The sequence below is a fragment of the Physeter macrocephalus genome, chromosome 14, assembly GCF_002837175.3.
Source record: "Physeter macrocephalus isolate SW-GA chromosome 14, ASM283717v5, whole genome shotgun sequence".
NCBI classification, from domain to species: Eukaryota; Metazoa; Chordata; class Mammalia; order Artiodactyla; family Physeteridae; genus Physeter; species Physeter macrocephalus.
This window is the reverse complement of record NC_041227.1, coordinates 17,449,610-17,473,385: the sequence shown is the minus strand read 5'-3', so window position 1 is coordinate 17,473,385 and position 23,776 is coordinate 17,449,610. Positions and strand designations below refer to the sequence as shown.

General features: G+C 44.9%; 1 protein-coding gene across 3 annotated transcripts in view; it reads right to left on the bottom strand.

Moving 5' to 3' along the window:
• The window catches only part of ZHX3 (zinc fingers and homeoboxes 3), a 115,030-nt gene extending 112,365 nt beyond the window's left edge, over positions 1 to 2,665 (bottom strand). For 2 of the 3 annotated variants that reach the window (XM_028498647.2, XM_028498648.2), the window contains exon 1: positions 2,584 to 2,665. The gene's annotated coding sequence lies outside the window, so the exon portion shown is untranslated. Of the gene's footprint in view, positions 1 to 2,156; positions 2,287 to 2,583 lie in introns of those variants that run through there. The other variant, XM_024128521.3, reaches the window with a different exon arrangement.
• Between the last annotated feature and the right edge of the window lie 21,111 nt (positions 2,666 to 23,776).

Below are 23,776 nucleotides of genomic sequence, written 5' to 3'. Positions count from 1 at the left end.
TATATGTATAGCTGATTCACTTTGTTATACAGCAGAAACTAACACACCATTGTAAAGCAATTATACTCCAATAAAGATGTTAAAAAATAAATAAATAAATAAAAGCCTAGGAGGCTACCAGGAAGGTTACATGCATGGATGGGTAATAAGCATTCATTCATTCAACAAATATTGATTAAGCACCAAAATGGGTCAGGTCCGTCCTGTTCTGGGCCTGAAGATACACCAGTGAAAAAAGCCTCACACTTCCAGATTAATCGAGGGAAAGAGACAATAAACCAACAAATAAATAGGTATTTGCCAAGTGGTGGTAAGTGCCATGAAGAAAAAAGTAAGGTTGGTTAAGGAGGACAGGGGAATGGGGTGTATCCTCCACAGAGTGGTCAGGGAAAGGCCTTAAAAGGTTACATTGGAGCAGAGCCTGAGGGAAGAACCATGGTATCCAGGGAACAGAGCTCCAAGCCAACGCAATAGCAAATGCAAAGGTGCTGAGGCTGGCTCATGCTTGAAGTTTTTAAGGAATAGCAAAAAGATCTGTCTGGCAAGGCTGGAAGTGAGGACAGAGAGGTAGCCTCGTAGACCACGGCAAGGACTTCAGATTTTACTTTAAGATGTGAAGTTGTTGGAGCTCTCTAAGCAAAGGACCTAATCTCCTTTTCAAAAGGCTCAAAAAAGGAACAAGTTCTTATAAAAACAAGACATACCTCTCACCATCTATTTATAAGTGTAAAAAAGAAGACAATAAAACAATCTTATGGTACAGCAGCATTTCTGTAAGAAAAAGAAAATACTTACATATGGGAACAAAAGACTAACAGGATAAATACCAAACTATGGTTTACTATGGTTTGTGGGATGGTGGGTTATTTCTTATGCTTTTCTTAGGGTTTTTTTTCCTAGTTTTTTGCCTTAAACATGAGTTATTTTTGTAATTTTTGATGTTATCTTAGAAAAGAAAAAAACCCACTCCCACATGAGACTACCCTAGCCTGAAATCTTAAATATGACCAAAAAAAAAAAAATGGGGACCATTTTCTCCCCAAATTACCCTGCTTCCCATGCAATGCTTTCCTGTTATGAAGCACTGTACAAATCAAGCGCCACGCAATGTATCAAGGTCACAAAACCAACTTGGTTAATATGTTTATCATTACATAGCAGCTCTGTCCTCTACAGCAACTTTGATACCATCTTTCCAAGGCAGCAGTAGAAGGGCCCTTTTCATTAATTTCCTAACACTCTTAGCTACTACTATGCCGCTTCTGGATTTTTCCACTGTATGTCTCTTAGAAACAAATTAAGCCCGAATAAGTTGTTCCAGCTAATGAAGTGCGCTTTTGGCTCTTTCCCCGTGGTTGAGAATTATCCGGCAAAATACCAATTGTTTTAGGACGCATTTTCTCTTAGTTTTGAAATATGCAATACGAAGTTACTGCAAATAAAGAACATCAAGATAACAGCATACAAGAGCATGTATAAATGGAAACTACTGTAATCCTTCTTAAAATTGAGGATGTGTGAAGGTCTCATGAATAAACATACTATACGTCCACATGACACAGATAAAGACGGAAAGGAGTGTGCCGTCCCTCCTCCTCTACGCCCCCCTCCCCCCTCCCCCCCCCCCCCGCCCCACCACATAACATTTTCTCGCAGGGCAAAAGCCCAGGGCAATCACTGCTCAGAAATGCAAACCACGCAACTCAAAATGACTCAAGCTCTCAAAACACTTTCCACCTAAGCTCCTCATCCCACCCACTCCTCAATCACTTCCGACAGGCTTCTCTGAATGGAAATCCCAAACTGGGAAGATTTAGCAAGCCCCCAAACTCTGCTCACATGCCACCTGCGGCATCCGGGGAGCCAGAGCCCAGCTTCGCTGCCTTCTCGAGGGCAAACACCGGTCTCAGGATGGAGGAGTCTACTGCACCCCGAGTGCCTCGAGTCCCGGCTCAGCTGCCTCCCTGGCCGAGCGGACCAGAGCCTGGGGCTGCCCCCATCCCCGCAGGACGCAGCCGGCCCGAGGGACTTGGAGCAAGCGGCTCTCGGCCGCCCGGCATCTCCGCCCCACTTTGGTCAGGCCGCCCCCCGCGCTCCCCTCCCGGCGCTCGGGCGCACACGCGGTGCTCACAGCCGGCGCACACGGGGACACGCACCCTCACATGGTCCGGCGGGTTTCTGCGGACACCCCCACTGCCCAGCCACAACCCCCTCGTTGCAGCCGTGTGGCCCGCGGGGGCTACTCGGACCCCCGGGAGCGGCGGCGGCGGCACCCTCACGCCTCCAGGGTGCCCGAGCCAGCAGCGAGGTCGGGGTGGGGGGGTTGATGACAGATGGGGCGGAGGGAGGGGCTTCGGGGGGAAGGGGCGGAGCGTCCCAGCCAGGGGGTGCTGGCGGCTGACAGAAAGACCCGGGGCAGCCGGCGGGAGGGGGTGGCGGACACTGCGGGCAGGGCCGGGGGCCAGGTGTGGTGGGAGGAGCTCACGCAGACACAGGGGGCTGACAGGAGGAGACACACACACACACACGGGGACTGACAGTCGCGGGGGCACACGGGGCCGGCGGGCCGCGGCGGGCGCTCACCTGGCAGCGGCAGCGGCGGGGGCGCCCGCGGCCGGGCTGCTCTCCCCGCGCTCCGGGCCTCCCTCCCGGCGGGCGGGCGGCCGGCCGGCCGGCGCAGGCCCCGCGTAGGCGGCGGCGGCGACGGCGGCGGCGGCGACGCCGGAGCCGCGGACTGCTGGGCGGCGGGGACGCAGCTGCACCAACCGACTCCGGGCCGCTCGGCTCGGCTCGACCGCACTCGGAGGCGCTCGGTTCCGCTCGGCCCCGCTCGGCTCGGCTGGGGGCGTGGCCCGAGGCCCCCCGCCCAGGTCGCCTCTGGCGCCCGGGGGGCGGGGCTTTCGTGCGGGCGCAAGCCCCCTGACGTCGCAGAGAGCGGACCTTACCCCGGGCGCATGCGCGGGCGCCGCTCCCGCTTCTCCCCGCGTGGAGGCTGAAGGGGGCGGAGAAGGAGGGGACCGGGGGCGGATGCTGCGGCTCCGGAGGTTCCCGGCTTTTGTACTCCGTATCCTGGTCCTTCTAGAGGACCACCTGAGAAAAGCCACGCCAGGCTGTACTTTCAAAAAGATGCAGGCAGGGCAGGGACCCTGGCCCTTTCCCGGCCCCTCTTCTCCCACTCCCGTGTTTCCCAACGAGCATCGCCAGGGAGTTGGTATTTCTTTTATCCCACTAGCACAGAACCGCAATTTTTTATCTCTTCTGTTTCTTAACAACAACGACGACTTCCGATGACTGCTTTCTTAACATTAAGTCTTCAGGTACTTGAGAACTTTCAAGCATCAGTTAGCCCCCTCAGGTACAATAATGCCCTTTTTTCACAGCTTCTGTTGTGGAACCTGTAACGCCTGAGGTGAGGGTGACCCTTTTCTGAGCTTTTGTCACATGTTCCAGGCACCTTTTTTGTTATGGAGTCCATGTCTGTAGCAAATATGCCCAGAAAGTGGTCCCCACCTTTAGCATCTCTCTAGTCTGACACACCTAGGTTGGAATCCCGGGTCTGCATTATACTAGCAGATTAATAATTGGCTGAGTGACTTTGGACATGCTATTTAATCTCTCATCCATAAAAGTGCAATGAAAATATCAGTAATGAAGCCAATAGGAATGACTGAAAGGATTAAATAACAGCACACGTGCAGCTTTCTGCACAGTGCCTGGTGTTCAATAAACAACACTGACTTTAACTTCAGGTTGCATTATAACCTTCAGATCCTGAAAACCAGTGAACATAAACATAAGCGCTGAGCAATATGTCCAACTTGACATGTCCAAAGCCAAACTGTGGAACTTGCCCCTCAACTTGCTCCTTTCACAGTCTTCCCCACCTCAGTTAAGGTCAATTCCATCCTTCCAGTGGCTTCTGCCAAACCTTTAAGTCATCCTTGACTCCTCTCTTCCTATTATATCCCACATGTAATCCAGTAGCAAAGTCTGTCAGCTCTACCTTTAAAATACCCTCATTTGAGCCCTCATCTTCTCTGTCCTGGAATATTGCAATAACTTCCAAACTGCTCTCCCTCATTCCACTCTGCTCTCATAGAGCTTGTTCTCAAGCAGCCAGAGAGATTCTTTTAAATCCTAAGTCAAAACCTATTTCCCTCCTCTAAAGCCTCCAATGGCTTCCCATCTCAGACAGAGCAAAAACCAAAAATATTTTTTCAAGGGCCTCCGAGATCCTATTTGATCTCCCCCCTCCCCCCTCCTTACACTCCCCCACCTCTCTAACTGCATCTCTGTCCACTCAACCCCCTCACTACTTCCCAGTCACACTAGCCTCCATCTGCTCCTGGAACGTGCAGGCTCACTCCTACCCCAGGACCTTTGCACTGAGTGTTTCTTCCCCCAAGATATCAGAAACACATATGCCCTTAATCCAAATTTCTATGCAGAAGTCACCTTCCCAGAAAGACATTCCCAGAACACTCTCCTAAAACATCAAGTCCCAAGCCCCATCATTCTCTCCCATCATCTTGCTTTACTTTTCCTCGTAGCCCTTATGAGCTCAATAGCATCTGTAATGTTCTGAGAGCAGGAACTTTGTGTTATCCACCTGCAGCATCTGGAACATGGCCTGATGTGCTTAGCTGTTCAATAAATACTTGTTGAATGAGTAAGTATATATACAGCTGACCCTTGAACAACACAGGTTTGAACTGCACATGTCACAGATCTTTTTCAATAAAGACATACCACTGTACTACACGATCCATGGTTGGTTGAATCCGAGGATGTGGAAGCAGGGGTACGGAGCGCCAACTATGGGGCTTGAGCATCCATGGATGTTGGTATCTGCAGCAGATCCTGGAAACAGCCCCCCACAGATACTGAGGGACAGCTGTAAATAGGATATGTTACTCCCGTTTAAAATTTCATTTATTCAACAAACTTTTTCGAGCATCTATTCTGATCCAGCACTGTGGGATACAGAGATAAACAACGCACTCTCCCAAACCACTAAGAACTCAGTATTTCAGAGGAGCCAGACATGGAAAGAAATAATTCTGGAAGAAAATATGTAACACTAGATGTACGTGTCAACTGCTTTCGGAAGCAGAGAGAAGGACATCATTCGTACTATATAGGAGAGCATGGAAAGACTTCCCAGAGGAGGTGACAGTGGGGCTGGGTGTAAAGAGTAGATGAGAAGAGGACGCCAGGCAGAGGAAACAGCATGCACTTGATACCAGTGTTGGGAGGTATGTGGCAAATAATGTTTATCCAGGGAGGCAAATCATTTTCCTTTAAAAAACATTTTAAACGAATTCGAGGTGATCCGTATAATAATGTCACCTGCACTCATTCACATTCTGAGGAGCTTTCTCAAGCAGAAAAGAAACTGCCAGAAGTATAGTTGATGCAATAGAATTACAACCCAACCTCTATTCTATAGGACCAGGATAGTGACAGACCCCTTAGCTTAATGAACAGTACATAGTTCATTTCAGAGCGAGGGTCATATCGCTCTCCATGAATCCTTATGTTGCCTTTATAAAATCTGGAGTGAAAGAATCCCGGAGGCAGTTAGTTTAATATAGTATGTAAGTAAGTAGGATTTAAATCCAAAACTCCTGAGTTTGAATCCTGTCTTCCCCACTTACTTGCTGTGGGAGCTTGAGTAAACTGACTTAACCCCCTAATGTTGTGAGAATTGAGTGAGATAATCCACATGTTGCTGTTACCATGGTGTCTGATGCGTGATGAGAACTCAAAAGTTAAAAAGGAAGTCCCATTAGTCTTCTTAAGAAAAGTTCTGAATCCAGTTATGCCAACTTATTGCCTCTCTGCTCTAAATCCACCCTTCCTTGCCTTGCTTTGTGATACTGGAGTTGAATTCTGTCAACATTTCTTTTTTGTCAGTGGCACAATGTTTGGCTTTGTCAGTAGAGAGTGCTAGAGGGATGCTGCTAGACCAGAGATGAACTCGAACGAACATCCATAAAAGCCTCCCAGCTCAAGGCATTGTCTGTCCCCACCCACCACTCTTTTTCCCAGTAAATATGTATTGTGCACCTACTATGTACCTGGCTGTGTGTTAGGTTCTGGGTATGCGGCCTTGAATAAAACCAAAGACCTTCATGGAATTTACAGTCTAGTATGTCGGGCAGACATTGGTCAAATAATCAAAAACATAAATCTTACATGGTGCATGGTACCATGAGACCCAGAAATAGGAGGCTTTGGATCAAAGATGTTTAGGGAAATAGTTGGTGTGAGATCTAAAGGGGAAAATAGGGGTTAAACTGGATGTATTGGTGTGCTTGGGCTGCCATAACAAAATACCATAGACCAGGTGGCTTAAACAGCAGAAATTAATATTCTCACAATTCTTGAGGCTGGAAGTCCAAGATCAAGCTTCCAGCCAATTCAGTTTTGGTGAAGACTCTCTTCCTGGCTTGCACATGGCTGTTTTCTCACTGTGTCCTCATATGTGTGCATGGGGAGAGAAGAAGAGTAAACTTTCTGGTATCTCTTCTTATAAGGACACTAATCCTATGGGATCAGGGGCCCACTCTCATGACCTCATTTAACTTTAATGACTTCCTTACTCCAAATATAGCCACACTGGAAGTTAGGGCTTCGACATATGAATATTTTGGGTACACATATGTTTAGTCCATAACACTAGGAAAATACGGGAAAGAAGAGTGCTCCCTGTAGAGGGAACAGCACATGCATAGGCCCTGTGGCTGTCAAGGGTACATGGTGATTTAAACAAAGAGGGAGAAGGCGCATGGACAATGAGGCAGATAATGGGAGGAGATCAGGCTGGAGAGGCAGACAGTGGCCAGATCATGCAGGGCCTTGAAGGTAGTGGTAATAAGTTGAGTTGTACCCTAAGAGCCCTTCAGTAAAGGTGTAGGGACAACGTGCTGGGTGCAGATCAGAATGGAGGGCTCAGAATGGATGCAGGGAGAAAAATAATGAAGTTGTCCAGAGTGTCCAGATTCAGCCAAGGGTATACAAATGGGCACTGGTTGGCCTGGAGGAGACACTGGCCAGCCAAGCTGCCCAGGACCAGGGAAGAGAACTTGCTTCTGGCCCAGGTGAACAGAGGCCTTGGACTACAGAGTCATCCCCAGTCACATTCTCAGCTTCTCTACAGTCCTGGCTTCTCCCCTCCCCTCTTCCACCTGCTAGACCCTGTGCCTCATACCACCTCAGTCAGGACAGCCCATCTCTGTGGCTGGTTCTGTTTCCCTAGCCCTAGTCTGGCCCAGCCTGCCTTCCTCCTTTTCCCACATTGGACCACAAGACTAAGATTCAACATGCTGCCCTCTAATGTAAGTTGGTGCAGCCACTGTGGAAAACGGTATGGAGGTTCCTCAGAAAACTAAAAATAGAATTACCATATGATCCAGCAATCCCACTCCTGGGCATATATCCAGACAAAACTATAATTCAAAAAGATACATGCACCCCTATGTTCATAGCAGCAGTATTCACAATAGCCAAGACATGGAGACAACCTAAATGTCCATCGACAGACGAATGGATAAAGAAGATGTGGTACATATATACAATGGAATACTACTCAGTCATAAAAAAAAAAGAACGAAATAAAGCCATTTGCACCAACATGGATGCAACTAGAGATTATCATACTAAGTGGTGTAAGTCAGAAAGAGAAAGACAAACACCATATCATATCAGGACTTCCCTGGTGGTACAGTGGTTAAGAATCCGCCTGCCAATGCAGGGGACACGGGTTCAAGCCCTGGTCTGGGAAGATCCCACATGCCACGGAACAACTAAACCCGTGAGCCACAACTACTGAGCCTGCGATCTAGAGCCCGCGAGCCACAAATACGGAGCCTGTGTGCCACAACTACTGAAGCCTGCGTGCCTAGAGTCCATGCTCGCAACAAGAGAAGTGCACTGCAGTGAAGAGTAGCCCCCCCTCGCCGCAACTAGAGAAAAGCCCATGCACAGCAACGAAGACCCAACACAGCCAAAAAATTAATTAATTAATTAATTTTTAAAAATACATCCAGTCTGATTTTCTATGGCTTTAGAATTTTTACAAATTTTTTTCTTTCTTTAAAGTGGTTGCCCAAAATTAACACTTTGTGAGTTTTTTAAATGTCATAGATACTCTACAGGCCAAATATTGCTAATATATTTGAATCAAACTGATATTTCAGAGTAAAGTCACAAACCGTACATGTTTATTAGAGTTATTGCCAATAAACTCCCAATTAAATAGAAACAAAAGTAATTTGAGTCACAGAAGGAGAAGAGAGAGTGGAAAGAAAAAAATATTTGAAGAGATGACAGTTAAGAATGTTTCAAAATTAATGAAAGATATTCACAGGTTCAAGAGGCTCAGCAAATGAATAATACATTGAATATTATATAAAGAAAACCACATCTTAGACACAACATAGTCAAACTACTAAAAGCCAACAACATAGTCAAACTACTTAAAAGTAGGCAGAAGAAAAAGTAAGACATATTTCAGAGAAAGAACAATTAGAATGACAACCTGCTTCTCATCAAAAAGAAGATAGAAGACTAAAATGATATCTTTAAAGTTTACAGGGGGAAGAAAACTGCCACCCAAGGAATTCTGTACTCAGTGAAAATAGCTTTCAAAAATTAAATGACATAAAGACATTTTCAGGCCAGGAAAAAAAAAGCAACTTGGAGAATTCAGTGCCACAAGCCTATACTACAAGAACTAAAAGTTTTTCAAGTCAAAGAAAAACAATTCTAGGTAGAAGCATAGATCTATAAGACAAAATGAAGATCATAGGAAAGGGTATACATGTGGATAAATATAAAAACTCTAAATTTAAAATAAATTACTATTTAACGCAACAACAACAATGTACTGTGGATTTGTAACATGAAGAAGTAAAACATATGACAAATATACCATACAAGATAGGAGCAGTAAAGGGAATTGCACTGCTATAAGGTTCTTACATTGTGTGGAATATTGTAAAATACTAATTCAAATTATTATGCAATAAGTTAAGAATGTATATTATAATCTCTAAAGCAAGCACTTAAAATATGTATTAAAAATGGTTTATCTAAAATCCAATGGGAAAGGAATTGAAAGCAGGGTCTCAAAGAGATATTTGTACACTCATATTCCTAGCAGCATTAGCCAAAAGGCATACAATAGCCAAAAGGTAGAAGGAACCCAAATGTTCATTGACAGATGAATGGAAAAACAAAATGTAGTAAATACATACAGTGGAATATTATTTAGTCTTAAAAAGAAAGAAAATTAAATTCTGACAAATGCTACAACATAGATGAACTTTGAGGATATAATGCTGATTGAAAATAAACCAGTCACAAAAAGACAAATACTGTATGACTCCATTTATATGAAATACGTAGAATGGTCAAATTCATACTGATAGAAAGTAGAATGATGGTTGCCATGGATTCTGGGGAGGGATGAATGGGAAGTTATTGTTTAATGGATATAGCATTTCAGTTTTGCAAGATGAAACTGGTTCTGGAGATTGGTTGCACAAAAAAGTGAATGTACTTAAAACCAGTGAACTGTACATTTATAAATGGTTATAATGGTAAATTGTGTGCTATGTACATTTTACCACAGTTTAGAAAATCTAATAGAGAAGATAAAATGGAATAATAAAAAACATTTGGCTGATCCAAAAGAAGGAAAAAAAAGAGGAAAACAGGAACAAAACCCAGGCAGGACAAATAGAAGAGAAACAACAAGATTATAGATGTAAAAGATTTGGAACCATACCTGTAAGTATGTTAAGTGTAAGTGGACTAAATATTCGAATAAAAAGAAAAAAATTGACAGGCTGAATTTAAACAAACAAACAAAAAACAAGACTCAACTATCTGATGTTAATAAGAGACACACTTTATTATAAGGACATATAGGTTTAAAAGATAAAAGAATGGAAATATTCTAGCTAATATTTAAATAAGAAATAATACTTATACAAATTCTCTCAGAAAATAGAGAAAACACGTCCCAACTTATTTTACAAGATCAGCATAATCCTACTACCAAAACCTGGTATGAACATGACAAAAAGAAAATATCACAGATCAATATCTCTCATGACCATAAATGCAACAACTCTTAACAAAATGTTAGCCAAATCAAATCCAGCAATTAATAAAAACGGTAATAAATCACAACTAAGTGGATTTTATCCCAGGAATGCAAATTGGTTTAACATTTAAAAACTACCAACCACATTAACAGCATAAAAGGGAAAAATAGGGCTTCCCTGGTGGCGCAGTGGTTGAGAGTCCGCCTGCCGATGCAGGGGATACGGGTTCGTGCCCCGGTCCGGGAAGATCCCACATGCCGCGGAGCAGCTAGGCCCGTGAGCCATGGCCGCTGAGCCTGCGCGTCCGGAGCCTGTGCTCCGCAACGGGAGAGGCCACAACAGTGAGAGGCCCGCGTACCACAGAAAAAAAAAAAAAAAGGGAAAAATAATTTGATCATCTGAATAGATGCTGAAAAAGCAGCTGATAAAATTCAACATCTACTCACAATAAAACCTCTCAGCAACCTAGGAATAGGAAAGAACTTCTCAATCTGATATAGGGTATGTAAAAACTCTAGAGTTAACACCATCCTTAATGGTAAAATATTGAACATTTTCCTCCTAAAGTCAGGAACAGAGCAAGGATATCAGCTAATACCACCTCTAATCAACATTTTACTAGATGTCCTAGCCAGGGCAGTAAGGCAAAAAAGAAAAAGTCATAAAGACAGGAAAGAATAAAATAAAACTATCTTTATTCAAAGATGACATGATTGTGTAGCTAGAAAATCCTAAGGAATCTCAAACAAACTTTTAGATCTAAAAAATGACTGTCTTAGTCTGGCTGCTATAACAAAATAGCACTCGGTAGCTTGTAAACAGTAGAAATTTATTTCTCACAGTTCTGGAGCCTGGAAGTCTGAGATCAGGGTGCCACCATGGTCAGGTTCTGATGAAGCCTCTCTTCTGGGCTCGGGTAGCTTGTAAACAGTAGAAATTTATTTCTCACAGTTCTGGAGGCTGGAAGTCTGAGATCAGGGTGCCACCATGGTCAGGTTCTGATGAAGCCTCTCTTCTGGGTTGCAAAATCAATATACCAAAATCAACCTTATTTCTATACTCCAGCAAGAATCAGAAAAGAGTTTTTAAAAAGAATAGTCAAAATAGTTTCAAAATAGCAAAAACAAAAACCACAACAACAAGTACGTATAGGTGGATGTTACAAAAAACATGTAAGACCTCTATGGTGGAAACCACGAACATTTTAATAGATATTAAAGAATAAATGAATAATGGAGAAAAATACCATGTTAATTAGATGAAAAGACCCAATAATGTAAAGCTGTCATTCTCTCCAGTTGGTCTATAGAGTCAAAGCAATCCCAGTTGATTTTCATATGGAACACGACAAGATGATTCTATTGTAAAACTTATGTGAAACTGCAGAAAGCCAAGAACAGCTAAGATACTCTTGAAGAAGTACAAGGTGGGAAGATTTACTCTATCAGCTAATAAGACTTATAATAAAGCTCTAATAACTATGACAGTATGGTATTGGCACAAGAGTAGACGAAAACTAATGGACAGAAGAGAGACACCCCCCCAAAAAAACCCCCAGATTAATAATAAAGATAGCACTGCAGAACAGTGTGGGGTAATGTTCTTTTGAATAAATAGTGTTGAGTCAATTTAATATCCATATGGGAAAAATGACATTGGAACCCTATCTCACACCATACTCAAAAGCCAACTTCTGATGGATTATGGACCTAAATATGAAAAGTAAAACAATAAACATGGACTGACACACAGAAGAAACTCAATAAATGAATGGGTGTATATATGGGATGCGTTATTCCAATTTAACTTCATTTATTCAATAAACAGAAAACCAATTTCTGTTGGATCATGGACTTATATATGTAAGGTAAAACAACACAGATTTAGAAGATAACATACAATAATATTTTCATGACCTCAAGGTAGAAAAGGTTTTCTTAAACAAGACAGAAAAAGCACTAACCACAAAGGAAAGACTGATAAATTGGACTTTTTCTTTTTACAGTTAAGAGCTTCTGTTCATCAAGAAACATTATTAGCAGAGTGAAGAGGGAAGCTACAGAGGAGAGAGATTTGCAATGCATATAACTGACAAAGGGTTTATATCCAGAATAAAAAAAAAAAAAAAAAACCTACTATAAATAAATAATGAAAAGATAGCCCAACAGAAAAGTGGGCAAGAACAGGCGCTTCACTTCACATCAGGAAAATCCAAATGGCCAACAACATGAAAGGTGTTTAGCCTCCTTAGTAATCAAGAAAATGAACCACAGTGAGCAACTACTACAGACCCACCAGATGGCTAAAAGTACAAACTCTGACAGTACCAACAGCTGGTGAGAACTGTTAGTGAATGTACAAGGCGAGCTCGTATATATTGCTGGGGCGGACTGTACGTGTATAATCATTTTGGAAAACAGTTTGGCATTATTTTTCAGAATTAAGCATAAGGCATACTTATAACCCAGCAATTCTGCTCCAAAGTATATACCTAAGAGAAAAACATGCTCAGGTAGAGCAGTAGACACGTACCAAAATGTTCACAGCAGCATTATTTATAATAGTCTCAAGTTGGAAACAACCCAAATGTCAATTAGTAGTTGATGGGATAAATAAATTGTGGTATATTCACCCAATGGAATGCTATATGCTGCACTAAAAGTGAATGAACTACAGCTGCACACAACAACATGGAAGACTCTTGACAAATAATGTGGAGTGAAAGAAGCCAGACAGAAAAGAACACACACTTAATGATGGCCTTTATATAAAACCCATAACCAGACAAAACTAAATATGCCCCTGCCCCCACAGACTTCCTCCACTCCTGTACTTATGAGATATGAGAAGAGCAGTAACAAAAGATGAATTTGAAAACAAGTTGAGGAATCATTGTTTTGCCCTCAGCCACAATCAACCCACTGCTGGAATATCTCCTGTTTGGAGTGATGATAAGAGAAAATGACTGGGAGGTGAACTGAAGGAAATTATTGACACAGCTCTCTGATATCGGGGTGGAGAATGATAGAGTCAGGCACCCTTCTGTCAGGGTCCATTGTGATGGCCTCAGTGACATTTTAATAAAGTCACTCAAAGTTAGGGGACCATAATGACAAATTTATAGTGTGTTAAACCTTCACTGGAAACCTGGAGACCATGATATGGGCTAACAGGTATGGATAGTTTCTGAGGTGCAAGGTGCAATGGGGCCATGCAGCTTTTGCAAGATTCCTAATAACAAATACAATTTAGTCTGGTATACGTTCTTCCAGATTTTTTCAGGGTACCTAAACATTTTTTGTTATTATAACTATGGGATTATATTACACACACTGCTGAACTTTTTTTTTCTAACTTAATAGGCGTTCAACATCTGTTGAACTTCATACTTGGTGGGGAGATGGATATATTCAGTAGCTTGATAGTGGTGATGGTTTCATGGGCATCTACACACGTCAAAACTCAAATTGTACACTTTCAATATATGGGGTTTATTGTATATCAGTCAAAATTCAGTAAAACTGGAAAAGCACTGTACTTTAAATCTCTTTTACTGTCTTCCCCACTTAACACTTTACGTTTCATCCATGCTGTTGGATGTACATCTAACTCATCATTTCTCAGTGCTGTATAGAATTCCAAGGTCTGCCTCCATCATGGTTTACTAACTCACTTCTGCCTCCTGCTCACCTATCTTGTCTTCTTATGTATCTGAGCAAACTTTCTTTAAAACATATTTCAAGGAGTAAGATTGCTGAATTCTCTGCCCCATGCATACTTACTTTTGCTGAAAACTGCCTGTTTATTTTGCTTATTTTATGGAAGGACTGAGCAATCTCCATTTCTGCCAGCTGAGCATGAGAGTTCCCAGTCTCTTCACCTGGATTTCTGACCCTTCATGCAGCAACAGGACAGAAGGCATGGATGTCATTCTTGGTGCCCGGCCCCCCGTACCTCCCCACACTCAATTTGGTATAGACTTCATGGTTACTGACAAATAATTGTTCAGTGTGTGACACATGGCTTTGGCCATTCTCTAGTGTTTAACAGATGGAATTTCTATTTTCACTTGTTTTTTAAATCCTGTTTTTGGGGAGAGGTGCAGGTGAGAGACAGGAGCTCTGTAGCCTGTCTTTCCAAGGCACTCCCTGGCAGCCTTCAAAGGTCCCACCTACATGAAGGAACTGGGCCCCTGTGCTTAGGCCACTGTTTTAAGCTGCAAGGAATGTGGTGACTCAGCTGGTCGTCCAGGGACACCTCGGTGAACAAGACAGAGGGAAGGAAGTCATTACACAGACAGCTGGGTTGTAAAAAACAAAAATACTCCACACACCAAGCTTTACAAAGCAGTGTGGCTGTGTGTCCTGTGACTTAACGGGACTGCTTCTGCCACGTGGCCCTCCAGCCCACAATATGTGGCCCCCAGCTCATGACACGTGGCACCCAGCTCAGAATATGTGGCACGCAGCCCTTACTCACTGCTGGCTGCTCCTCAAGCCGCTTGGAGAGCTGACTGGGTGGGGACCCCAGGAAAATCCGTGACTGTCTTCTCCCTTCCACCCTCTCCTACTGCTTCCTGCATCGCCTCTTTTCTCCTTGCTCCTTCCTCTTGAATTCTCTTGCCCTTAAAGAAATTTTAAAATATGGAATTTAGTATTCAGTGGGAGACTTGGCAGAGATACAGCAAGATTTAAACACTGAACCCCTAGGAAGGCCCTACTGTGTCAGGCAGATACTGGCAACAAGTCATATCACCTGCACAAGGTCCAGAGCACGGTGAGAGAGGCCAGAGGGAGACAGGCCAGAAGCAAGGGATGGAGACGCCAAGGTGGAGACAAGACCATGGAAGATGTGGACTCTCACCCAGGCTTCTTTACTGGATACCTACTATGTGCCAGACCCCATTCTTGGGATGTATCAATGAAGACAGATCCAGAGTCTTATCTCCATAGGGCCTACATTCTCAAAGGAGGAGACAGATAAACATCAAATATCAGAAATAAGTCAATTATATAGTATGTGCATGGGTGGTTAGTGCTCCTTTAAAAGATCAGAACAGGGAAAGATGCATGGGAGTGGTCCCGGTAGAAAGGTGACATCTGAGTGCTCCTAAGCGGGTGAGGGAGTGAGTCACGTGGATATCTGGGGAAAGAGCCTTCTGAACAGAGGAAACCTCCAGGACAAGGGGGAGTGTGCCTGTGTGCTTAAACATCCATCCATGAGGTGGTAACCCTGGTGGCTGCAGAGTAAGTGCTTCGGGGGAGTGTAGTGGGAGGGCACAGCAGAGAGGCGGGAGGTGTGAGGGTGGGAGCCATTGGAGGGTCCTGAGCAGAGATCTAACCCGAACTGACATCCCGCTGTCAGATGGATTTGACCGCTGAGAGTCCAACACAAGCAGAGTGCAAAATGAAAGTGCCAATCTTGCCGAAGATGTACAGTTTATGAAGTTGATGAGAGTGACGTTGAATACAGGTAGAATCATACAAAGCATTAGAAGATGACGGCCTGTCATCGTTAACAGGGCAGGAATTTCAGAAGAATAAGTAAGGGTTATGAGAAGGCTTTGGGGAAACAAAAGGAGCCCAGAAGCAATTTTTGATAGTCGTGCTTTTTCAGCAAATGCAATGCTCCATGAAGGATGTCACACCATGTAATCTATACCCTGCTCCCAAATCATTTATTCTTTAGTCATACTAAAAATTAGGCTAGAGTGGTATGCACAACCAGAATTTTATTAAGTATAAGATAATGACATTTTGTTCAGTATACTTTTGAGTACATATTAATAACTGGTTTCCTTTTCTTCATATGTAACAATGCTTCCCACTTTACTAGGTTGAGTAAAGATTAAATAAGAGCATTCACTCACTAACACATGCAACTAATACTTATTACGGGTCTTATTCTAAGTGACAGGCACCAAGTGAGGCTCTAGGGTACAGTGATGAACAGAAAGTACCCTCATGAAGACATAGCATTCATCAAATGGTATATATAAATAAAGTTCACATAAAAGAGTAAGATGAAAAAGCACATGATGTTATGAGAGCCTATGTAAGGGAAATTTAACCTAGCCAGGTGTATTAGTTAGCTATTGCTGTAACAAATCACTACCACCTTAGGGCTTTAAACAACATACATTTATTATCTCAGTTTCTGTGAGAGTCGGGAATCTGAGCATGGCTTAGCTGAGTCTCTGCCTTAGGGACTCACAAGGCTGTAATCAAGGTGACAGCTTGGCTGCATTCTCATCTGGAGACTCAGCTGGGGAGCAATTGCCTCCAAGCCCCCTCAGGTTGTTGGCAGGATTCATTTCCCTGTGGCTGTAGAACCGAGGACCCTAGCTTCTCGCTGACTGTCAGCTTCTAGAGGCCACCCAGAGCTCCTTGACATGTTTGTTTCCTCTACATGGCTGTTTACTTCATCAAGTGAGCAGGGAGAGTCTCCAGGGCTAGTCTGCTAGCAAGACTCCTTTTTCTAGTAAATTTATTTATTTATTTATTTTGGGCTGCACTGGGCCTTCGTTCCTGCACGTGGGCTTTCTCTAGTTGAGGCAAGCGGGGGCTATTCTTCGTTGCGGTGCATGGGCTTCTCATTGAGGTGGCTTCTCTTGTTGTGGAGCAAGGGCTCTAGGCGCGCGGGCTTCAGTAGTTGTGCCACGCAGGCTTAGTTGCTCCACGGCATGTGGGATCATCCTGGACCAGGGCTCAAACCCGTGTCCCCTGCATTGGCAGGCAGATTCTTAACCACTGTACCACCAGGGAAGTCCAAGACTCTTATATGATGTAAGGTACTATGGGAGGTGACATCCCATTACCTTTGCTATATTCTACTAGTTAAAAGCAAGTCACAGGCCCCACTCACACTCAAGAGGAAGGGATTACACAAAGGCATGAACACCAGGAGGTGGGAATACAGGGGTGACCTTAGAGTCTCTCTGCCACTGAAAGCTTTCCTGAGGAAGGAACAATGGAGACGGAATCTAAAAAGTGAGTTAACTATATGGACAGGAGAGGGAACCACTGCCCAGGTAGAGAGAACAATGTGGGCAGGACAGTGCATATAACATTTACAAAGGATCTAGCACAGTGACTACCAATACTGTGTCACTCTCCTGCTCAACAACCATCAATGGCTCCTCAATGCCCATGGTTTTGCCCCATATTCAAGGTCAGACAGGCCATCTCCTTGCACTCACTTTCATGGTTTCACTCACCACTTCCACGGCTTCACTCACCACTTCCACGGCTTCACTCACCACTTCCACCCACTTACACTGCGCCTGACCCTCCTGTACATACTTCATCTATATATAATTCAAGGCCCAGCATCAACTGATCTCTAAACAATATTTTTGAACATCTATTATCATTCGATTTATGAACAAAATTTAAATCTTTTGAACATCCATGCTAGACCCTCCTTGAATTGAAAAGCATACTGAGACCTGATTCTGGATGCCAGATGGAGGGGAATGGGGCCAGAAAGTATATATAAATAAAAAGAGGAAAAATAAGAGGTCCCCTTGCTGAAGGTCCAGCCCATGGGACAGCTGGTAAGTCCTGCAGGGATTTTAGAACACACAGAAAGCTCCACTTCATAGAATGGTTAATGATCTTTTAGTTTTCTTCCCTAGGCTAGAAATCACAAATGGATTCCAAAAGAGTTCGGTCAAACTGACGTTTTTCCAGGAAGGACAGTTGGAGCGGGGAACTGCCCAGCCGCAGCCCACACTGCCAGGCAACCTGGTCAGGCCGGGCCAGTCCTCGGCTGGCACCAACGGCTTGGTTGGCAGGAGTAGGGGACAGCAACGGAAGTCTCCTGCCCTCCAGCCTAGGGATCCCTGACCGCATCCAGAGGCTGTCCCTGAAGGGCCTGGGAGAAGAGGCCCCAGTAGCACCGCAGCCTTAGCCACATCAGCAGGGAAAGAGAGCAAGAAAAGGAAAAGCAACCCAGATCGCAGACGAGAATCTGGCTTCCTCCAGCCAGCAGCTGCAGGAGGGGCTGAGTCTGGGGGCGAGGCCGGCGGTGGGGGCGGACCATGGGGGGCGGGCCTGTAGTGGTGGGAGGGGTCTGGTGGGGCTGCTTCCCCAGCCCCACCTCTTAGACCCGGAAGGAGCAAGCCTTGGTTGCTGCAACTCCACCTGACCAAAGCTGTTATTGGGGGCTGAGTCTCTGCAGCTGCCTTGGAGGTCAGAAGCAGGCTGGATCTAGGGACAACGGAAGGCCTGACACTCCCTGGGTCTCTCCTCGCCTCCCTCCCCTCCCCTACTATCTTCCCTAGCGCCCGCTCCACATGGAAGCCGGAGGGCTTTTTCTCACTACCCATTAAAGCTTCTTCTTTTGCTTTGAGGGCAGAGGACCCCGCACTCCCTCCTCCAACAAACACACTATCTGATTCCCCCCGCCCCCTACTCAAACTGTCACAGCTTCCGTCATGAACTATCGGACTTCCCTGGTGGTCCAGTGGTTAAGAATCCGCCTGCCAATGCAGGGGACACGGGTTTGATCCCTGGTCCGGGAATATCCCACATGCCTCAGAGCAACTAAGCCCGTGCGCCACAACTACTTGAGCCTGCGCTCTAGAGCCCACGAGCCACAACTACTAAGTCCGAGTGCCACAACTACTGAAGCCCACGGGCCTAGAGCTCGTGCTCCGCAACAAGAGAAGCCACCGCAGTGAGAAGGCTGTGCACGGCACCGAAGAGCAGCCCCTGCTCACCGCAACTAGAGAAAGCCTGCACGCAGCAACGAAGACCCAACGCAACCAAAAAATAAATAAATAATAATTTTTTAAAAAAAAGACTGAACTATCCCCAGGTAGCTCTGCCCGGCCTCTGTACAAACTAGTCAGTACACTTGTAACACCGTTCCCACCCTTCTTCATCTAACTCATTCCAGTTTATTTTTCAGGCTTAGATAGATATCTACTCGGGAAAGCTTTCCTGGACCCTCCCATCCTGCTACCTTACATCACAATTGCCTGACTGCCCGACTGTTCTTCTTTCCCTTCTCCCTCCCCCCACCAAGACTGTGCCCGTCGCTGCAGCAGCTCCAGTGCCTCACCCAGGCATGGGGCTCAGAATGATCATAAATGCCCTGCCTGGCGGTCCTCTACACCTCTATATCCTCTATACCTCTGCCTGGATGGGAGGCTCCTGCAGTTACTTCATGTCTTAGAACAACAGGTCCCAAACTAGAAACCCTTTGGTGTGGGGGAAGGGAGTTTATTCAGATACAGATTGCTGGGCCCCACCCTCAGAGTTTCTGATTCAGTAGGTCTGGAGTAGGGCCTGAGAGTGTGCATTTCTAACAAGTTCCCAGGTGATGTTGCAGCTGCTGGCCCAGGGACCACACTTTAAGAATCATGTCTGGGACTTCCCTGGTGGTACAGTGGTTAAGAATCTGCCTGCCAATGCAGGGGTCACAAGTTCGAGGACTGGTCTGAGAAGATCCCACATGCCGCAGAGCAACTAAGCCCTTGCTCCACAACTACTGAGCCTGTGTGCTGCAACTACTGAGCCCACGTGCTAGAGCCCATGCTCCGCAACAAGAGAAGCCACCACAATGAGAACCCTGCGCACTGCAACGAAGAGTAGCCCCTGCTCACCGCAACTAGAGAAAGCTGCAACGCAACAACAAAGACCCAACACAGCCAGAAATAAAATAAACAAATAAAATAAATAAATTTATTTTTTAAAAAAAGAGAATCATGTCTTACAACCTACAGACTAGGAGAAGGTATTTGCAAATGATGCAGGGCTTAATTTCCAAATTATAGAAACAGCTCATACAACTCAATATCAAAAAAACAAACAACCCAATCAAAAAATGGGCCGAAGACCTAAATAGACATTTCTTCAAAGAATCATACAGATGGGGCTTCCCTGGTGGTGCAGTGGTTGAGGGTCCACCTGCCGAAGCAGGGGACACGGGTTCATGCCCTGGTCCAGGAAGATCCCACATGCCGCGGAGCGGCTGGGCCTGTGAGCCATGGCCGCTGAGCCTGCGCGTCCAGAGACTGTGCTCCGCAATGGGAGAGGCCACAACAGTGAGAGGCCGGCGTACCGCAAAAAAAAAAAAAAAAAAAAGAATCATACAGATGGCCAAATAAATGCTGGTGAGGGTTGGAGAAAAGGGAACCCTCCTACACTGTTGGTGGGAATGTAAATTCATGCAGCCACTATGAAAAACAGTATAGAGGTTCCTTAAAAAACTAAAAATAGAGCTACCATATGATGCTGCAATTCCACTCCTGTGCATATATCTAGAAAAGATGAAAACTGTAATTCAAAAAGATAAATGCACCCCAATGTTCACAGCAGCACTATTTACAATAGCCAAGACATGGAAGCAACCTAAGTGTCCATCAACAGATGAATGGATAAAGATGTGGTATACTCAGCCATAAAAAAGAATGAAATATTGCCAATTGCAGCAACATGGATGGACCTAGAGATTATCATGCTAAGTGAAGTTAGTCAGACAGAGAAGGACAAATATTATATATCACTTATATGTGGAATCTAAAAAATAATACAAATGAAGTTATTTACAAAACAGAAACAGACTCACAGACATAGAAAACAAACTTATGATTACCAAAGGGGAAAGGGGGAGAGGGATAAATTAGGCATATAGGATTAACAGATACACACTACTATATATAAAATAGATAAACAACAAGGATTACTGTATAGCACACGGAACTATATTAAATATCTTGTAATAACCTGTAATGGAAAAGAATCTGAAAAAGAATATATATATATATATATATATATATATATATATAAAACCAAATCACTTTGCTGTACACTTGAAACTAACACAATATTGTAAATCAACTATACTTCAATTTAAAAAAAAGAATCACATTTTAGAGCATCAGTTTCACTGGCAAAATAGGATAACTACTGTCCCTCCTGTACTAGGTTTTGTGACAATCAAATGAGACAATGCAAATGAAAAACTCAGCATGTTGCCTGCACCCAGTAGGTGCTCAATAAGTGTTTGCAATTACGACAGGGAATGGGCAGGAGAAACGCCAGGCAGGGAAAACATGAGAAGGGGCAGAGGTGGGAAAGGGCCCAAGCAGGGCAGCTGGCCTGGCAGAAGAGCAAGGCCCAGCACAGCAGCCAGGGAGTCCTAGTTGCTCTATGGAAGCAGCTGGGAGCCACACATAGTTCTGGAGCAGGGCAGTGACAGGTGGAAGCTGTATGTGGCAACATTAAGCAGGAGGCCGTTGCAAAAACCCCATGTGCTGAGAACTCCTTGGCTATTTGACCAGTCATAGGGATGCCAGATTCAACCAGTAAAAATAAAGGATATCCCATGAAGTTTGAATTTCAGATGCCAATGAATATTTTTTTAGTATAAGTATGTCCCAAATATTACATGGGACATACTTAACACTAAAAAATCTTTTGTTATTTATCTGAAATTCAAAGTTAACTGGACATCCTTTATTTTTATTTGCTAAATCTGACCATCCTGGCCAGACATCAACTGCCTGCCGCCCAACCTACGAGTCTGCCTCCTGCAGGGAGCCCGTGCAGGTTCCTTTGCTTCCCTTCCCACCTTCAACGGGGCCACCAGGAGTGGTTGAGGAGACACTCCTGCAGCCAGTCTTGCTGCCCATGACAAGTGGCCACAGCTGCAGGCCTGGGTGAGTGTGTCCTCCCACTTCATGCCAGGTTCACCCAGCAAGAAAGCAGTGGGGCACAATAAATAATCATTGAGTCTGAGACTTAAAGAACATATGACCACCAAGTTCTATGAAGAAGGCAGTGCCCCCTACACTGATGGGTTACTCAAAAAACAAACAGTGGTGTAAGCCCCGCCCCCCTGCCCACAACCGGTGAGGGAGAGGAGAAAATTGCCTCTATCCTTAACACCAGAAATGGGCATACACAAGCGCCCATGCTGCTTGCACGCTCCAAGGACGCCTTGGAAATGGTGATGTAAACCGCAGGCTAGAACAGGGTGGTCCCTGCCTCGTACATTTCAGTTGGGTGTTAGGACAAGTCATACTAGAGTCTGCCTGTCTTCCCACCACCGTAAGCATCAAATCCCAGATGATTCATTGTTCTGGAAACAAGGCCAGTTTCTGCAACAACCTTTATGTCAACTTTTTTTTTTTTCTCTAAGAAGGAACAATGAAAACAACGTGTACTCCATTTTTTTTTTTAATGTGATAAACATTGTTGAACACCTAGTGTTTGCCCTGCACTGTGGGCAGCGTTTTATTTAGCTCTGTAGTTCTCAGCCTTTGCTGCACATTACAATCAGCTGGAGAGTTGTTTTTTTTTTTTCATTTCCACACCCCAGGCATCAGTATTTGCCAAAGGCATAGTGACTTCAGTGTGCAGCCAAGGTTAAGAACTACTGATTTAGTTCATCCTGCTTAATCCTCACAATACAATCCTGCAAGGTAGATTTTATCTCCATCTTGCAGTTGAGGAAATTGAGGCTCAAAGAGGTAGCGTTACTGTGGCATCTGTAGCCATAACCCCTGATCTGTCCTTCCTTCCCTCCCAGCCTCCCTTGAAGGGTTCCTGATGTTTCCAGTTTTTCACTGTTGAATATAGTAGCTATATACAATGCTTCCACAGACATGTTTGCGGCATGGCTCTGCCCTCTGGCCACCTTAAAATAGCTCTGCTCCCATCAGAGCTCTTCTGAGATACCAGCCAGATACCAACCAGCCTGGTTTCAGGACTGACATCAAATGACTTTTGCTAAAGCAAGGACAACTGAGGCCAGTCACTTCCAGACAGGTCGTGTCATCTTGAGTCAGAACAATAGCGGGCACTTCTCACTCCCCACCGCCCAGTACTTTCTAAGCCTGACTCTTTGCCATTGTACCCCACCCCTCCCAGCTTTTCCTGGGTTCCCACCCTCTTTACAGCAAACTCCCTCACCTCCTGACCTTTCTCGGAGCATCTTCTTAGCAGGGGCCGTCCATCCTCACAGGTTGTGGGAGACGTCTTTGGTACAGGACAGGCCACCAACCACAGATCCAAAAGATAAAACCATTTCCTGGCCCAAGCCTCGATTCTTCAAATCTGCGCGCACCGGGGCTTACCTGTTTCCCTCGTGGCGCCTGCCGGCGGAGAGGATGCGCAACTGGGCGAGAAGGCTGGTCGTCGCCTGTCCTCTGCTGGCCAGTGGAGGTATTGACCCCGCTTCCGCTCCACCAGGGCATCAACTGGATGGAATGGAGAGTGGGCATTTATTGAGCTCCTGCTGTATGTCAGGACTGAACTGGACACTGGGGTGTAAGGATGAACGCGACCTGTTCTCACGGAATTCAAATTCAGAGAGGCTGACAATAATCAAATAGTTATTCAAGCGAATATGAAATTACAGCTGTGGGCTCTGTGAGTGTATAATACGAGGGTCCGGCCCAGCCTTGGGGGTGGTGGTGGGGGTGGGAGTCAAAGCTGCCCCCGAAAGGGGACTTTTGAGCGCCAGGTGCCTCACAAAGTCATTTCAGGTAATCTCGAAAATCCTGCAAGGTGGCTACCCCCTTTGACAAAGTAGAAAAATGGGGTCAGATTGGGGAAAGAATTTACCAAAGTCACACAGCGAGCTAGGAGCAAAGCCAGGAAGGCTTAGGTCGGCTCGATTGGCAAGTCTCTGCTTTTTCGCCGCTCCTG